Source organism: Notolepis coatsorum (assembly GCF_963971535.1).
Source record: "Notolepis coatsorum genome assembly, chromosome: 2".
NCBI classification, from domain to species: domain Eukaryota; kingdom Metazoa; phylum Chordata; class Actinopteri; order Aulopiformes; family Paralepididae; genus Notolepis; species Notolepis coatsorum.
The window spans coordinates 188726891-188746771 of record NC_140166.1 but is presented as its reverse complement, the minus strand read 5'-3'; the positions used below and the strand labels follow the sequence as shown (position 1 = coordinate 188746771).

General features: G+C 44.6%; 1 protein-coding gene across 1 annotated transcript in view; it reads right to left on the bottom strand.

The window, feature by feature from the left end:
* Positions 1–17808, bottom strand: part of LOC311224180 (leucine-rich repeat and immunoglobulin-like domain-containing nogo receptor-interacting protein 3) — a 106841-nt gene extending 89033 nt beyond the window's left edge. The window contains exon 1 of the mRNA XM_084309054.1: positions 17565–17808. The gene's annotated coding sequence lies outside the window, so the exon portion shown is untranslated. The remainder of the gene's footprint in view (positions 1–17564) is intronic.
* Between the last annotated feature and the right edge of the window lie 2073 nt (positions 17809–19881).

Genomic DNA, 19881 nt, shown 5'->3' with positions numbered 1-19881 from the left:
TAATTAATGATAATCGACTTTAATTATAAATTCATATTTGACCTTGAACTTGACCTTGACCTTATTATGGCCAAATCATACATCTATGGATAGGGAAAATGCTCCTATTTCCAATGGCAGGGTTGAATCTGGATTTAGTCATTTATTGCGGTTTTTACGATAATTAGCATTTTCCGATAAATTTGTATTTCCGATAAATCGTATAAAACATCGGTAAAAATGAAAATATACACTTTGACTACTGTTTTTGATATGGTTATGGTCTTTACTCTTGGCTACAAAAAAGAATATTTAAAAACATTGACCTCTTAACATCCAAGGGCCCACATGTGGACGATTCTTTGCCGACCTCTAGTGGCTCGGGGGTGCATTTCCTTTAATACAATATAAAGATGGAATTAAAGCCTTATTGGTTGCCTGTCGATTGCCCCTTCAGGTGACAAAATCCGTTGAGCGGTTCTCGAGTTACATGCCGATATGTGAGGCGTGCCCCAAAGTACGCAAAAGTACACATTACCACCCCCGACTCCCGGGGCTCTAGCTCCGTCAATCATTTGTTGATCTCTAAAATCTTTGCACAGGGTTGTAGCCAATGAGTGTGGCTTTCCAATGATACCCCATGATATGATAATTGGGGATCTAATACGGTCTCTATTGATCGATTTATGATAAAGAAAAGTAGGGTCCCCCTATAGGGGACCTTAAGACTTAACATTAAGCCAGTCATCAGTCATCTGTATCAAAGCAGTAGAAGTAGAGTGACCAGCTCTATAGGCATGTTGAAAATCTGTTGCAAGCTTGTTTGAAACAAAATACTCTTGAATTTGTGAATGCACCAACTTTTCCATGATTTTGCTCAAGACAGGTAAAATACTTATAGGTCTAGGATTTTCCTCATTAAAAGCAGCTTTGGTATCCTTAGGTAAAGGAAAAACCTTAGCCTCCTTCCACATCTTTGGAAATAGGCCCACATCCAAACATCTATTCATAATATGACATATAGGAGATGCTATGATACCAGCAGTCATTCTCAGCACTTTACTATCCAGCAGTGGCGGCTCGCCACTGGGGGCGCTAGGGCGCCGCCCCCCCTGGTAAAGAGAGCAGGAGAAGAAGAAAATATTTTATTTTTATTTTTATTTTAGACCCCTAAAAATAAAATAAACATGTTTAAAATGAATAATATTTACTCATTTTAAGTATGTTTGTGTTTCCAATGCACAATATAACGTTAAAATATCAAATATTAATAATCGTTTTCCTGAACAGGAAGTGACGATTCTGTCTGATAAAGAACGTTCCATTACCGTAGCCGCATTTCTCCTGCCGTATTTCTCTCGGGCTAGACGCAATAGCGCTCTGAGTGCGCGTCACTGTTTCATCGCTGTATCCGTCGCAGCCAATCAGTGCGTAACGCGCTGTGCGTTGAATATGATGTATTATGATGGAACTCGGGCGCGTTTTGAAGCGGTCTGCAAGCAGCCGAGCGTCTATAATTTCCATAGCATAGCCGCATTTCGCGGAGAAGCTCTCTGATTGGCCGACGTGGCGTAGCCGCAGTTTGCAACATGTTCGAGGCTGTGTGTTGTGATTCAGTCTGGAGTCTGGACAGTGGGCAGTGAGTGGATATACATCGACAACAGTCTGGGGGACAGTCAGTGGACATACACTTTATTAAGCCCTCCGGCTGGACCACGTTTCAATTAAACAAAGTGAGTTCATTCTCTCTCTCTCTCTCTCTCTCTTAGCCAACTCAGCTAACTTTAGCTGCTGTTAGCCACTCAGCTAATGCTTAACTAAAGCGAAAATGCGTCGATGTCGTCTCCTTCCAACTTTGCCATTGATTCTGCGTTAGGGTGAGTTTTTCATGCAACCTATTCTATTCCCGCCGTTGAGCTCTCTCTCTCTCTCTCTCTCTCTCTCTCTCTCTCTCTCTCTCTAAAACACAGTGCTTCCCAATCCTCTCCTCGAAGCACCCCAGTCGTTCCATGTATTTGTTAAATTCCACCACCAGCACACCTGATTCAACTTAACAAGCCCTTTATTAGTTGAATCAGGTGTGCTGGTGGTGGAATTTAACACATACATGGAACGGCTGGGGTGTCTCGAGGAGAGGTTTGGGAACCACTGCTCTAACACACACACATACATGCTCTCTCTCTAACACACACACACAGACATGCTCTCTCTCTCTAACACACAAACACACATGCTCTCTCTCTCTCTCTCTCTCTCTCTCTCTCTCTCTCTCTCTCTCTGTGCCTATGCGTGTGTTTGGAGACAGAGCGAGTTTGTTTCTAACTTTTCTATTTATATATTGTGTTTCAAGTTGTGAATTAGACTGTACTTTATTTGGCCAATGCGTGGTACATGTTTGCAAAATGTTTGGTATAGCGCCCCCTCTGGAGAAGAATTCAGGAGCCGCCACTGCTATCCAGGTTATCTAGGCCTGCTAACTTACTATCAGGAAGAGAGCGGAGTAACCGCTCCACCTCACTGACTTCAGCCTGATGAAATTCAAATTAACACATTTTGTCTTTCATTATAATATACTTAATACAGTCATTTGTTTTAAGGTTGTTTGAAATATTCATAGCATGCCTTAGTTTAGATACTTTACCCACATAATAATCATTAAAATGATTTGCAATCTCACATGGTTTCGTGAGAACAAATCCATTTGATTCCACTAAGGGTGTGCACACAGTTGTCTTTCGACCCATCATTTCATTCAAAACATTCCATATTTTTTTGCTATCATTTCTCGCATCATATAACCTTTGTTTAAAATAGTCCCTTTTTTTTTACCTTGTTTAGTTTTGTCACCTGATTGCGTAAAACACAGTATTTATGCCTGTCATCAATTGAACCAGAACTAACTGAGGCTTTTTTGGCCATGTCTCTCTCTTTCATTAGGGTCCTGAGACTGCTGTCAAGCCATAGGGCAGATCTATTTTTGACCATGAATTTTTTTAAAGGAGCATACTTGTTTACAACACTCATATATCTTGACATAAATAAATCCAGGGCAGCTTCAGGGTCATCCTCACTACACACCATGTTCCAATCTATACTGGATATTTCATCAATAAATGAATCTTCATTAAATCTTTTATAGGACCGTGTTAAAATGATTTTAGCTTTAAGTTTTGGAACCTTTGTCTTTCTAGTGACAGCTATTATATTGTGGTCACTGAACTAGGGCTGGGCGATATGGCCTAAATATGATATCACGATATTTTCTGACCTTTCGGCGATACACGATACGCATCACGATGTTTTTCTTTTTTTCCCCAAACAATTCATTATGAGGCTTACCAAGACAGTATTTGAGTTTGCAAGCTAACATTAAAGACAAAATAAAATACCCATGCATTTAGCATTTTTATATTATATATTAGATTTAGATTATTGGATTATTAGATTATATATTGCATATATTTAGCAATGAGATATATGATTTAGATATGAAATATGATGAATTGAAAATGGGGGACCCTGATGTAAACAAGACGAAAGTCTTTCGCTGGTCTGCATCCCCTTAACAATTGTATGTATTGAGCTGTACTGTACCCATTCTGCAATATGTTAATACAGTTTTAAATCAATCAATCAATCAATCAATCAATAGGATTTTAGCATTTTTATGAAACTACTGTATATTTGTATGTCTCTAAATGTTTTGATGAATTGAAAATGGAGGACCCTTATGTAAAAAAGCCGAAAGTCTTTTCTGGTCTTCATCCTCCAGACCACTGTTGTTGTATTGAGCTGTACTGTATTGTACCCATTCTGCAATCGTTAATAACGTTCATTCATTCAATCATTCAGCCGGCAACAGAATAATTTTGATTGACAGTCGAGTCTGCCAATTACGTCACACCGCTTGTACCCGCCCTGCTGTTCTTAGCACCAATCGGCAAGCAGCGCTATTCTTTTTTTACTTCCTGAATGCCCTCCTTGATTTTAACGAGAGCTCAGCTCAACGACAACAACAACAGCTCACCGCAGCCGACGAGTGATTACTAGCGCACCGCAGCATGACAACGAGGCATAATGATTTTACTGCAACACATGTTATAATAAAAGCCTTTCAATACATCCGTCTGATTGAAAACTTTATTAACAGACCGCAGAATGGGCACGCACAACTCGGCACGGACTGAGATATGAACAGTAACGCTTGCTATCTATGTCGTCATCGGACGTTGCTATGTTTGGGTAAATACGCTGATGTGTAACTATATAACGTGTAACTATATAATGTTGATGCCACAAAACGAATGCCTTTGTTAATCATAACAAGTACTAACTTTGATGCAGTAGTGTGTGTGTGGGAGCGGCGTTGTTCAAAAGTTTGAACGGGGTGGACCAGATTGACGCGACACAATCCTCTTGGGCAAAACATCACGATATCCACGATACGTTAAAAAAGTGTATCGTTAATGAACTGTACCCGATATTTATATAATATCGTCATATCGCCCAGCCCTACACTGAACCCTACAGGGACAGAGACAGCCTTAGAGCATTGTTCAGAAACATTTGTATAAATATGGTCAATGCATGTCCCAGAAATAATACCATCACTGCCTAGACTTATTCTTGTTGGATATGCAACAATTTGAGACAGATTACAAGCATTTAACATAGAGAGCAACTTATTCTTGTTGGGACATGACTTCACCATCCAGTCTACATTCATATCACCTAACAAGAAGATTTATCTATTTTCATCTGATATCTTGTCAAACATCTCACACAACCCATTCATATACATAGCATCTCCACTAGGAGGCCTGTAGAAACAACATACTAGAATTGGTTTTAAATAAGGCAAGTGGACTTGCACACAGTTTGCTTCAATGTCTTCCCTCATTAGATCATAACGTATTTTGGCAGGTAAATTATTTTGAACATAAATAGCCACTCTACCTCCAAACTTATTTCTATCTTTTCTAAAGAGGGATGTGTACATTGGCAAAAAGGTGTTGGATTTTAGCCAGAGCCACCTCTCTCACAGCCTGGAACTTCATGATGACGGGGAGGGGGAACAGGTCAATCAGGTGTAGACGATGGAGAAACTCTGTAGTGAGCTCCTCGACCTGCTCCCCCCACTCTCCAGCGATGTTAAACCTATGGCCAAGGTATGGGTAGGTCTCATTACGGGAATACACCTTGATGGGTTGGCCCATTACAAGAAAGGAGGGGGGCTTGTCGTTCTTGGCCTTATACCACTTGGCACACGTCACACACACACACACACACACACACACACACACACACACACACACACACACACACACACACACACACACACACACACACACACACACACACACACACACACGCACGTGCGCACACACACGCACGCACACACACACACACACACAAATTCCCCTCTAAAAAGCTAAATGCATATCCCAAGATTCAGTAATATCCACAACTATTGCTTGCAATGCAATACAAATTATTAACAGGCTCTTTTGACACTCCAACAAGCAGACACTTCTGATGAACTGATAAGAGACATTTCTTTTTATTTTTTACCGGGAAAGAGGAAGGGAAAGAGAGGGGGGAGAAAAAAACAGAGAGGGGACAAGAGGGAGCGGGAGAGAGAAAGAAAATCCTTCAAAAGATTGAAAGTGATGAGCCAGATAGAAGGGATGGAGCCAGACGTGAAAGCAGGCTGTGCTGTGTGTGTGTGTGTGTGTGTGTGTGTGTGTGTGTGTGTGTGTGTGTGTGTGTGTGTGTGTGTGTGTGTGTGTGTGTGTGTGTGTGTGTGTGTGTGTGTGTGTGTGTGTGTGTGCGTGCGTGTGCCTGTGCCTGTGCGTGTGTGTGTGCGTGTGCGTGTGTGTGTGTGTGTGTGTGTGTGCCTGTGTATGGCAGACATAGATCATAGATAAGTCCTGACAGTTTACTGTCATACAGCCATTCTGGGATTCCGTGTTCTTCTGAGAATGAATAATTCATCGCTAGAACCAATGACAGGCTTGGTAGAGGACTGTCTTCATCCCTAGAACCAATGACAGGCTTGGTAGAGGACTGTCTTCATCCCTAGAACCAATGACAGGCTTGGTAGAGGACTGTCTTCATCCCTAGAACCAATGACAGGCTTGGTAGAGGACTGTCTTCATCCCTAGAACCAATGACAGGCTTGGTAGAGGACTGTCTTCATCCCTAGAACCAATGACAGGCTTGGTAGAGGACTGTCTTCATCCCTAGAACCAATGACAGGCTTGGTAGAGGACTGTCTTCATCCCTAGAACCAATGACAGGCTTGGTAGAGGACTGTCTTCATCCCTAGAACCAATGACAGCCTTGGCAGGTAGAGGACTGTCTTCATCCCTAGAACCAATGACAGCCTTGGCAGGTAGAGGACTGTCTTCATCCATATAACCAGACAGATAGGTAAAGGACAGTCTGAGGCGCCGTGTCCCTGCGTCTATTTTGGCTCTCATGATACATTCCTGGTGTGTCCCTGATGTCCAGAGGCGATACGTCCCCTTCCCCTCAGAGTGCGGCGGAGCAGCACGGTGGACGAGTGTACAACACCTGTCAAACTGAGAGAGAAGGCAACCGAGGAACACCGGATAGACACAGATTGATTATGTGTGCACTGACGTGCACTTGCACATACGCACACGCTACGACACATAGATATTCATAGACACAAACAAAGAAAACTTCAGATCAATGTTGACTAACATAACCCCGCTGTGTTATTGTGTTGTTGTGAAAGCAAGAGGGAAACCTTCTCTCACGCCTCCTCATATAATATAGGGAGTCAGTGTATAATATGTTCGCTAATGTATGAAGACTGCAGCGAAAAGGCCCATATCTCTTTCTCGCACAGTCCCCTAAACAAAGGAAGATGATCTAGCCACAGATTTGAGTGAGTTCAAAGCCCAGATCCTTGGCAGACTACCTCTGATCAAACAGCTCAGCCCTCTCCGACAGGCAAGCCGAATCCCCATACTCCCCGAGGAGGTTGCCCGAAGAGGGGGAGGAAGGAGGCACTGCAGTCTGTTGAGAGCAATCTCATCACATCCATCTGTCACCGACACACAGCAATTATTACTTCAAATGTAGCAGGAAAATAAAAAATATTATTATTATATTTTTAACTGGATGGGATTTCTGCTTGGAGCTTTGACATCTTCGTCAAATGAAATCTAACCCTAACTAACCGTACTGCCATGCACTTGTCCTAATAAACTAACCTACACTGTAGCACTCAACACTTTGATGAACATTGTTGCTCAGCTGATAGAGTTGTGCCCTTCCTGATGGCTTGTCGTACAGAACTTGTAAGTCGCTTTGGATAAAAGCGTCAGCTAAATGACTAAATGTAAATGTAAATGTAAATGAAGAGGCTTTTGGCAAAAAAATGTGTTGCTCCTGCTCTGGGGATGACACACACACACATACACACACACACATGCACGCACACACGCACACGCACACACACACACGCACACACACACACACACACACACACACACACACACACACACACACACACACACACACTCACGCACACACACAGCTTATCATCACCTTCTCCTATATGTATTGATTTTTAAGAGTTTGAAGGTCAGAAATAGCTGTTTTATTGACACAATGTCCCTCTAGACTTGCAGCCTTTAATGACTTCTACTGTAATGAAAACCTCATGTCTTGTGCACTGATGGACCTTGTGGCTTTCCAGGGTACTAAGCATTAGATTAATGAATGGTTCTTCGAATGGATCCTTTCATGTAAGTGCACAGGCACACACACACACACACACACACACACACACACACATACACACACACACACACACACACACACACACACACACACACACACACACACACACACACACACACACACACACACACACACACACACACACACACACACACACACACACACACACACACACACACACACACGGCCTAATGACTCTAGCTCTGTATAATGAACAACATAACAGATGACTGTTTTCCATCATTAGCTTTCCATCGCAGCCCTCAGTCACAACACATAATGGGGAGGTGTAGTCTGACGTCACTTTGGACCGCCCACGCAGTCCACCCGTTTGGATTTATCATTGGGAACATTTATTATCGGCTATTGTAATAATTCTGCCTCATGAACATTGGCAAGCTTTCCATTTTTGCACAAAATGAGTTCCCTTCTATCACTAACATTATTGTTTAAGCATTTTTGGTTGAAATAAAATTCAACATAATTATTTTACGATTAATTGCTAATTGTTTCATGTTGAGCTATAGATTGTGGATGAATACACAAAGAAAGGTACACCATGCCAATGTTCATGCTTTATTTGTTTTAAACGAGACGATTTACAAATGTGTCCATTGAAATACATTGCAATTTCAAGCGAGGTGGACCGGCCGGAAACAACAATGACGTAACCACTACACCTCCCTATTAACTCTACAGATAGAACCGATGCTGGGTCTGACAATATATCAGACATATCAAACAATGTGGGTTTGTGGATTTGAATCACATTCAATATTACAGGTCTTGTTGTTGAGTGATTCACCTCTACAATACATACAAAAAAGAGAGACAGAGAGAGAGAGAGAGACAGAGTGACAGAGAGAAAGAAAGACAGAAAGAAAGAACGAAAGAAAGAAAGAAAGAAAGAAAGAAAGAAAGAAAGAAAGAAAGAAAGAAAGAAAGAAAGAAAGAAAGAAAGAAAGAAAGAAAGAAAGAAAGAAAGAAAGAAAGAAAAGAAAGAAAGAAAGAAAGAAATAATCTATGCCACTGGCTCTGCTGTGCAGCAGAAAGAAGATAAAAGAGGGTTTTAGGTCCAGCTCCATGCTCCCCTAAACAGAGGGAGAGAGAAGAAACTGAGGCACGGACGTGTGAATGTCATCATTAATAGTCATCCATGCAGACGGCTCAATGGGAGGTTGCCCGATCAAAGCCCAATTTGTTAATGAGGACGAGGGAGTTATGCAGTTAACATCTGATCTTGAATAAATTACAGAGGAGATCCGCAGTCACGTCAACAGGTATGCTTGTCCTTCCATCAAAAGGTAAAGAATGCAGTTTGGCAAAAGTATGAATGGCAACCTTTCAACCCTTAGGCTTTGCGTCAGGCCATGACTTCTCTTGAGAAATTTCCATGAACAAAATGTTCATTTACTCTGAAAATCGTGCATGCGGGAGCGTTCATATTCCTTTTGGATCGCTCCCATTCAGTCTCTTCACTCATCTGAATGTAATCCTATCGCCCTGAAACCCACAGACAGCTGACCGGATGGCTGCAGGTTCAGAGCCCTGGATCCAACACACTGCTAACTGTCATGCATGAAAGGACCCATTCGAAGAACCATTCATTAATCTAATGCTCAATACCCTGGCAAACCACAAAGCCCATCAGTGCACGAGACATGAGGTTTTCATTACAGTAGTAGAGGGTTCAGGTCTAGAGGGACCTTGTGTCAAAACAGCTATTTCTGACCTTCAAACACTTAGAAAACAATACATGCACAATACAAGCTGTGTGTGTGTGTGTGTGTGTGTGTGTGTGTGTGTGTGTGTGTGTGTGTGTGTGTGTGTGTGTGTGTGTGTGTGTGTGTGTGTGTGTGTGTGCGTGTGCGTGTGCGTGTGTGCAGGGCCGCCTGGGAGAAATGTGAAGCCCTGTGCGAGATTTAAACAGTCAACATATTCTTAAATAATAGCGCTGCCCGAGGCTGGGCATGATACAGTCAACATATAGCAAGAGAGAGCGAGAGAGCGAGAGAGAGCTCCCGTTCTACAGTCAATATACAGTGTTATCGCTGCACAGACCCGGCAATGCCCCTGACCCTCCACCAGAGCAAGGCCAGAGAGAGAGAGAGAGAGAGAGAGAGAGAGAGAGAGAGAGAGAGAGAGAGAGAGACATTGGAAAGAAACAACCCAAAACCAGAGCAAATTGAAATGATATTTGGCCCTAAACAGAGAGTACACAGTGGCAGAATACCTGAGCACTGTGACTGACCCAATACTAAGAAGATCCTTGACTAGGTACAGACTCAGCGAGCACAGCCTAGCCATCGAGAAAGGCCGCCATAGGCAGACCTGGCTCCCAAGCGAAGACAGACCCACTGCACACAAGATGAGGTGGAAACCGAGCTCCACTTCTTAACAACCTGCCCACTATACCAAGACATATACTTCCCACAAATTGCAAACACCCAAGGAGACTTTGAAAACATGGACAATAACTCAAAACTCCCATACCTACTGGGAGAAATACAATAATGTGAAATAAAGCCCATTTGAATTGAAGAGAGAGAGATAGATAGAGCATGTCTGTGTGTGTTAGAAAGAGAGAGATAGAGAGAGAGCATGTCTGTTTGTGTGTGTGTGTTAGAGAGAGAGCATGTATATGTGTGTGTGTGTGTTAGAAAGAGAGAGAAAGATAGAGAGAGAGAGCATGTCATTTTGTGTGTTAGAGAGAGACATAGAGCATGCCTGTGTGTGTTAGAAAGAGAGAGAGAGAGAGAGAGAGAGAGAGAGAGAGAGAGAGAGAGAGCGCATGTGTGTTTGTGTGTTAGAGAGAGAGAGCATGTCTGTGTGTGTGTGTTAGAGAGAGAGCATGTATGTGTGTGTGTTAGAGCAGTGGTTCCCAAACCTCTCCTCGAGACACCCCAGCCGTTCCATGTATTTGTTAAATTCCACCACCAGCACACCTGATTCAACTAATAAACGGCTTGTTAAGTTGAATCAGGTGTGCTGGTGGTGGAATTTAACAAATACATGGAACGACTGGGGTGCTTCGAGGAGAGGATTGGGAAGCACTGTGTTTTAGAGAGAGAGAGAGAGAGAGAGAGAGAGAGAGAGAGAGAGAGAGAGAGCTCAACGGCGGGAATAGAATAGGTTGCATGAAAAACTCACCCTAACGCAGAATCAATGGCAAAGTTGGAAGGAGACGACATCGACGCATTTTCCGTGGAGATGAAAAGTACCAGTCCCTTGGGAGTCCTAGTTTATCTGCCACACGTTAGCACTCGATAACTTAGCAATTAGCTAAAGGCAGGGACGCTTTAACTTTTAACTAGCTTTAACTAGCATTAGCTAACGCTAGTTACGCGTCCCTGCCTTTAGCTAATTGCTACTAGCCGACATAGCTATAGCCTGACTGAAGGTTTTTTTTTTTTTTTTATTGGTCTTTTTCCCCCTCCATTTTCCTCCGATTTTCTCCCATCCCAATGTTAGTCGTATGCCAATTCCCAGTCCCTTCCTGGTCGCTGCGCACTTACCCCCCACAGTCAGATCATCTCGGAGAGTGGAGGCTACCACGTGCTTCCTCCGACACACGTCCAGCCAATCACCGCTTCTTTTCACCTGGCAGCGCGGATTCTCATTGAGAGGGCGTAGCGTGTGGGAGGACCACACTATCCCCCTCACGTCCAATCCGCGCTTAGCAGGCGCCCCGACCGAACTGTAGGAGTCGCTGTTTACAACGACCCGGACCCACCCCGCCAGCTTCTCCCACCCTCTGATACAGCCAATTGTATCAGTGCAGACGACCAGCCAAGCTGGTGACAACCCCGGAGCTGTGAGCTGGATTCGAACAGGCAAATCCAGCTCAGCTCCGGGGCTGGTGACGAACGCAATCTCCGCTCGGCCACCTAACCGCCTCTGACTGAAGGTTCTAACATGCAACAACTTTCATCTTCAGTCCATCTGCCGAACATCCTCTTCGTCTTGGCAAAGTTGGCATAACCATCATACTTGGTATTGATAACAAGCTTATGGCACACGGTGTTATTTCTTCTGCTCCATGCTGCTTTTCAAAAGACATCCACTCGCTCCTCTGGATAGCGCTGAATAGATCCTGTACCTGGCTGACTGTAGCCCCTTCCCTCGTGGATCCGGGAAGAGCCTGGAACACTATTCTACAAACGTGTCTATCTGCAGAGCAGCAGAGCCGCAGAAACCGGAACACTATTCTACAAACGTCTAATGTGAAATATATAAGCATGTAAGCAAAACTAGATTTTAGGTCTGTGATGAAAAAGGGCCTCGCAGGAAGGGGGGCCTCGCAAATTTTTTTAAAATAAATAAATAAAAATAAGAAAAAACAATAAAAAAATAATAATAATAATATTATTTTTTTTTCTTTTTTTTTGCGAGGCCCCCCTTCCCGCGAGGCCCTGTGCGACCGCACTGCTCGCACACCCCCTGAGGCGGCCCTGCGTGTGTGTGTGTGTGTGTGTGTGTGTGTGTGTGTGTGTGTGTGTGTGTGTGTGTGTGTGTGTGTGTGTGTGTGTGTGTGTGTGTGTGTGTGTGTGTGTATGAAGGTTAGGCTTATCATACGAGCATAGTAAACGAACACCAAAGGTCCTCGCACCAGTGCTATTATACAGACAAATGAGGCGCCCAGCCCAGCGCCTGGCTCATTTGAAAGGAAGACTCATTAATCGAATTACATAATTAAAGAGCTGGCTTAAGTACAGGTCCCATGGAGAGATGGTAGGAAAGATGTGCGTAACATAAGACAAGCCGCAGGCCACAGCCAACATGTGCTCTGAAACACTAACACCGTGCCATGACTGCATGGCCTGGCTATGACAGAGTTAATGACTATAAAATAGTGTACAACTGATGGCCACATCTTCTATTCTGAGGAACATAATTCCATTGTATGTGTGTGCTCTGTTGGCCAGTTTGTAATGGTTCCATGACCTCAAACATTTGGTGTTGTTCAAATGAAATACCCATAAGGTTACACAATCCTTTTGTGGGTCAGATGATGATTTAAAGAACATGAATGTAAAAGTATACTGTAGGTAGAAAAGGACTATAGTACAATCTTTATCAAAGCATGAAGTAGTCGCCTTTGGACTGGATCAACCACCTCCTACTCATAATAAAGATCCATACTGGGCCATATTGTTTTATGGCCAACGAGTCACTGCCCTTCCAAGCTGCCAGCAGCCACAGAAATACATAAAATGAAATGAGCTGGAGAGCCTGACAAGTATATAAACTCCCCCGATCCACCCCGGCCTTAAGCCCATAACATGATTTAGCATCGCAGCCACTCTGTTGCACCCAAAGACAAATGCCTTCAAATAACAACTTACTCACTCTCGAGATCTTATTTGTGTACCTTTCAGAGAACATAGACAGGGGACATCTCACACAGACACACGTGTTATTTCACACACACACACGCACACACACACACACACACACACACACACACACACACACACACACACACACACACACACACACACTTAGGGCTGCACGATTTTGGGAAATAATCTAATTGCGATTTTTCTGACAGATATTGCGATTGCGATTACATTTGCGATTATAATTTATTTTTTAAGCAGCCCCACAGAGGTTTATTGTAAAATGCGGCTTGCATCTGGCCTACGCGGTGGGTCTTTTCAGGACACCGAGCCTGAAAATGTTTCTTTTTACCTGGGAATCGATACCGGTACCCAACGGTACCTTTTTTTTCTGTACTTTACTCTCCCTCTCTGAAGTCTAAACTTCACAACACACAATCTAAAACCCCTTACCTCCCTCTCCCAAACTGATCTTGTGTCTCAATGGGACTTCCTGGTTAAATAAATAAAATAAATAAAAAAGAAAATACAAAATTGCGATTTTTTTTTTTGCGATTTGATAATTGCATCATTCCAAATCACGATTTCGATTTCAAATTGATTAATCATGCAGCCCGTCTCACACACACACACACACACACACACACACACACACACACACACACACACACACACACACACACACACACACACACACACACACACACAAGATTGTGTTTGAAGAGCAAATTACATTGGATTTCAGCACAGCAGGGGTTCTGGCTTACGGGTCAATAAATCATAATTCAGAGATTGTAATGAGCAAACAAGATGACTTAAGCTACCATATCAGGGTTTAACAGAGCATGGGAAACAGCAGATTAAAGAGCTTGTGGACATAATGTGATGAAAGTGCACCAGCTCCATTATGTGCATGATCAGATATGGTATCTGACCTTTTTTCCTGTGAAGCTGTGAGCACATACAGTGCACAGGCCACCTATGCTAATGAGAATTCCTCTGCTTTCCTTTCATCACTCGTGGAATGACACGCCGTCCGTCACCTTCAGAGATTCTTCCACCCACAGGCCGGAGGAGAGACGTCAAACACGCTGAACCTGAGTAGCACTAATCCTTTACCGCACTTTTCCCACTTTGCCGTTCACTTTCCTCCGTGCCCTCTGCCTCGCTTCAGTCCTACACCTGTCAGGTACCATTGATGATAGAAAGAGGTCACACACACACACAGACAAGCTCATGAGCTCAAATATCAAACGGAGTTCTGCGCAGCACAGAGACGAGGAGAACAAAGGAAAAGCATTCAAGGCCTACGCTTGAAGCTGACGAGAGGACTATTAGTATTAGCTGTGATGTATGACCCGGTTGGTCATCCCATTGACAGTGCTCTCATGGGAGTCACTAGGGGGGGAGTGCGTGTATTGAATCACACCACTGGACTTCATAATGAAAAACGTCCTCCACTGGCGTCTCTCCAAATTGAATATCCTCAAAGCCTTTTCCCCAAAGGCGCACAGGGACCTGCGGTCACTCACCCGGTCACTCGCGGGCGATCTGGCAGGGACATTTTGTCGCATGCATTGCACAGGCAGCGCCGCATGGACATGCATGGTTTCACGCTTGTTTTTTTTTTCGCACAAAGGAGGTAGTGGCATAAGGGGGGGGGGGGGGGGGGGTGAACACAGCTCTATGAAGAAAGCAGACAAATGGACTCTTCAATGAGGCTTTTATGGCCCTACTGTATTATACTATGTTTGAATGATTGCTTATTACAGCTATCTAAATACATAATCCAATGATTATTTATTATGAGTCATGTCAGAAGTTAGCGTCATGGTACTATTTATTCTGCCAAGCCTCCATCTATTCTCCATTGGTTGAATGGCACTGCGTTGAAAGGGTTTTTCAACAATGTGAAAGTACTGGCACCGTTACCAGACGTGCATTTCTGAAATTAAATCAACCAATGGGAGACAGCGTTCCAAAGGCAGCTTCAATTGAATAAGACTTACTCAACGGCTATGATTCAAGGGTAATTCCTATTTCAAAGTCAGCGGCACCAACAACTCCAGCTCCCGAGACACTTGTACGAACATACGCTCTCCAGTCTCTGCATTAAGGTCACAGCCTTATCGGGAACATGCGTGATGATAGTACAGCAGCCAGCAAACGGAGGGGTGGCGAGACAGAGCAAGACAGGCCCATATTTCCCTCCCGATCTGTCCAGCTGGACATTTTAACCGTGACAGCTGACGTGTCAGTGTGCCTGCGGGCCATTTGACAGCCACTCACTGGGGCACTCTCTCCTCTCCTTCCTCGCACTCGTCTCCTCCTCCGCACCTCCCTCCTTCCTTCCAACTCTCCACTGCCCTCTGTACAGCACCAGTGCCCTCATCTCGCTGACAATGGATGCATCCGTTTTATTGCCCTCGTAAAAAGAAAAGAAAGAAAGGGGAAAAGAATCCACACTTGACAACGAGGCCGGGCTTGGCCGGCGCAGGACAGAGGTAATGCCACTATTGAGCACAGCCGACAGCTTATGTGCACCGGCCAGGTCAAGATTGGAGGCCTGTGGGCGTTGTAATGGACAGCGCTAAGAGGTTCGATTCAACAAGGCATTTCATCAGCGGACATTTCATTACTAACTGATAACGCACACAATGGCACTAAGTGGCACCGTAGGAGCTGGTAAGGACCTGCTGAATAATGGAAGTAGCTTCAGCGCCGACACAACATATTTTTCACTATAGGCCCCCTGTGGTACTTTATGGCAAACAAAACAATCAAGTACACAAGAACCTCATCCCCTAAAAACGAGATGGGTAATTCCATGCGTAGTGTAAAAACAGATGCAGGCAACGAAGAGACGATGACTGAGCAACTGAGCAAGAGGCATTTCACGAGGCTGTTGGCCACCATCGCGTGCGTGACAACGTTTCAATTTGTTTGATTTGTTTGTGACACAGGCAACAATCAATTAATAACAATCAATATGTGATAGATCAATGTTCAATTAGGCAAATTACCAATGACTATAGACGGTTCACTGTAATTCTGTTGCTAGGGAACAGTTTGGACCCCCAAATGTATTTCCTGTCAACTACTGCATTAGTAAACATTGCAACAGGAAATAAACCTGGTCCTTTGGAATGTTATTGTCATCACTTTGAGACCATCTATTACTGTAGATTACAGTCATTTGAATATTAACATGAACTGTGTGACCAAGTGCCAAAACAGTCTTGTTCTCTGTTGGGTGCGTCAGACAGCATGCGTCCGGACAGAAGAGGTGAGGACAGGACTACACAAGTCTACCTGAATCTACTTACAGGATTACATGACTTCTATTGAACTGAACAAGGACACAGCCGGTGTAGAGACACGGGGACTGAGCAGAACGCAGGCACATGCGCAGCAACAGCAAATGGGTCCAGGCTCCCAGGCGTGTCACACAACAGGCACCGAGCATCTCTCCTCACGCGTGCTGACGGCAAGATCGATCGAAGGCACCCGTCTCCCTCTCTGCCCCTCGCCCCCCCCCACGCTTAGATCATTAAACCTAATTGAGAGCCGGTAAGCAAAGACACGAGTGGCCCTGTGTGTGACCGGTTTCTCAAAGAGGCGGCGATACAAAGGAACGCCGGGATGATGATGATGGACGAGATGCGATGTCCAGCTGAATTAGAGAGGATCAGATGAGATCATTAGGATCTCTCAGATCAGATTGAGATCATTAGAATTCTGGCCTGGGTCCTGGCCCGGTGGTTAAACAATGACATGAACTCATCATCAACCTGCACCCCCTTCACATACCTGAGCACAACCACGCGGATACGTTTGACTACAGAGCGCAGGTCATCTATTTCAGCCCGGCACCCATCCTAAGTGTCCTAACCGCAGAAAACTGGATAATAATGCAACAATAACCCGGCAGAGAGTCACAGCCTGTGACAGCGACAGGAGAGAGAGAGAGAGAGAGAGAGAGAGAGAAGAGAGAGAGAGAGAGAGAGAGAGAGAGAGAGAGAGAGAGAGAGAGAGAGAGAGAGAGAGAGAGAGGAGAGAGAGAGAGAGGAGAGAGAGAGAGAAGAGAGAGAGATTAAGACAGTGCTGCTATGCCGATAGGACACAGCTGATAGGTGACAAATCTGAGGGGCAGCAGAGAGGACACGTTTACAATACTGTGATAACCATCAGTAACACCTGCCGACACTTGTGATCACGTGTGTGTGGTGTGTGTGTGTGTGTGTGTGTGTGTGTGTGTGTGTGTGTGTGTGTGTGTGTGCGTGTGCGTGTGCGTGTGTGTGTGTGTGTGTGTGTGTGTGTGTGTGTGTGTCTGTGTGCGTGCGTGCGTGCGTGCGTGTGCGTGTGTGTGTGTGTGTGCGTGTGTGTGTGTGTGTGTGTGTGTGTGTGTGTGTGTGTGTGTGTGTGTGTGTGTGTGTGTGTGTGTGTGTGAAAGGTGAGAAGTTGACTTACCCAGGACTAGAACTTGAGCGGTGGTCCTTCCACATCTGCAGCCTACTGTCTGATGCTCTCCGCTCGGTGTGCAGCAGCTGCCGTAGGTACAGTAGGTACAGTACACCTGGCGCGTCGTCCTCGGTCGTCTCGGCTCTGCGTGTGGACGTGCAGGATAGCGTCGGTCCTCCAGGCTCTCATCAAAGACCTACCTCTGTTTTGTAACATCAGCCGGACTGCATTTCGCTTCCTTTCTCTGTTCCCACCTCTCTCTCTCACCCACTCACTCTCTCTCTCTCTCTCTCTCTCTCTCTCTCTCTCTCTCTCTCTCTCTCTCTCTCTCTCTCTCTCTCCTCTCTCTCTCTCTCTCTCTCTCTCTCTCTCTCTCTCTCTCTCTCTCTCTCTCCCCTCCCTCCCACCCCCCTTCTTTCTCCTCTCTCAGCGCTGCTGTAGAATATCTCCCGCCTCCCTCTGCCGCCTGCAGTCCCCCTCTGCTCCCCTTCCTTCCTTTCTCCCCGTCTCTCTGTCTCTATTATGTTGAGAAGCCAGCGAGCGGCTCTTGCCCACAGCGGGGCGACCAGCTTTGTGTCTCGGAGCCGAGGAGGCGTGAGGAGGCGCTGCTGCCACAGACAGACAGCGGCGGGCTGAGCGGACAGAGTGGTTGCTGCGTACAGCGTTGCCCTTTTACCTACGGAATTGTATCTGTGTGACTGTGAGAGAGATTATATTGGTGTGAGCGAGGATGATGTGTGTATGATGATGAGAGAGAGTGAGCTGCTTAGCCGTGTGACCTCGCGTGGGTGAGAGCGCATTTGGTATGCCTGGGTGTGAGTGTGTGTGTGAGTGTGTGTAGTGTGTGTAGTCGAGAGAGAGAGAAAGCGAGAGAGAGAGCCCTGCCGCTGTTGTTCAGTGGAGCTCATCTGTACTGTTGCTGCCTCTCTCTACTACTCCTGCTGTTCAGCCTCACAACTCACTCTGCTAGCCACAGACACTTAGGGATCCTCTGCAAGTCTGCACTGCAGGTACAAAAAAAACATACAATTAATTTAACATCATGTACAAAAATTCAAACAGCATATGTATGAGCACAGTCACTGTTTTTATTAAGTCATGATGATAATAAATAATGTCATTACCACAAAAAGCAAAGCAGAATTAATTATATATTTCCCTACTTCGGCAGATCAGGCTGTGAACACATGTATTTCTATCTACTCCCTTCACTCAAGACTGGGAGTCCCGTCCCGTTCCACCCCCCAGTGGGCCCGATGCTGACTAGAGAGGAGATAACTTCCACCGCCCCTGAAGGCACCTTCACAGCTTTTTTACTCCAGTGCCACTTTTTAAATGGAGCGTAAGTACAGAGCCTGAAGGCAGTGCAGGAGATGGTGTCATAACCAGGTGAATGTGGGGATTATACCGTATTTCACCTTCTCTTAAGTCTGCATTGTTTACAATGTAAACTGTGCAGATAGAGACACTTTAATTTTCTGTCTCTATCTACCTCTGTGCAATAAAAGACAGTACCGCTATTTACTGTCATATGATGAGAATTTTGTTTATTTGGCGCATCTGGTCTTTTTTGGGGGGGGGGGGGGTGCTAACCTTTGAAAAGTCAAAATAAAGTGCATATTTAGTATTGAAATTACATAAAGTGTTACAAAAGAAACGCTGGATCCCTGGAGCACTGTTTGAAACTAGAAATGATCTGTTTTGGCTGTGCACTTACCGACCCACCCATAGACGCCCATTTATGTTTCTGCCGGTGGGTGCTCAACATAGTTGAATGTCCCACCCCACGTCCCCCACGCCCAAGATAAAGCTTTTGCAATAACCATAGCCTACAGGACTTGTTGCTATACGGATTTGGGGGGAAATGGAAACACACGCATTTCAGCACCACAGAAAGGGATTGCAGATCAAAAGTTTAACTAACGACATATGAAATGCGTAGAAAGTGATAATCAATGCCATGGGTGAAGGGGCCTATTAACAAGCCAAACGAGTTATAATATCTAGTGTTACACACACAAAGAAAAGTGCACACAGTAAAGTACAGTCAATTACAGTAAAATGCAGCCCCACATACATTTAATTGTATTTTACATTTAGTAATTTAACTGATGCTTTTATCCAAAGCAATTTAGTGCATAGTAGTATAGACATAATCATCTACTATATGCTACTTTACTTATACTACTACTTATAGCATGATGAAGTAAAGTAGCTTAGTAGTAGGGAATTATTATTCCACCATTGTGGAGCGAGAACCGAGAATAGCCTGCTTCACTTTGAGTGGGAAGATGATGCAGAGCGTAGGGGTCTTGAGGGTGTGTAG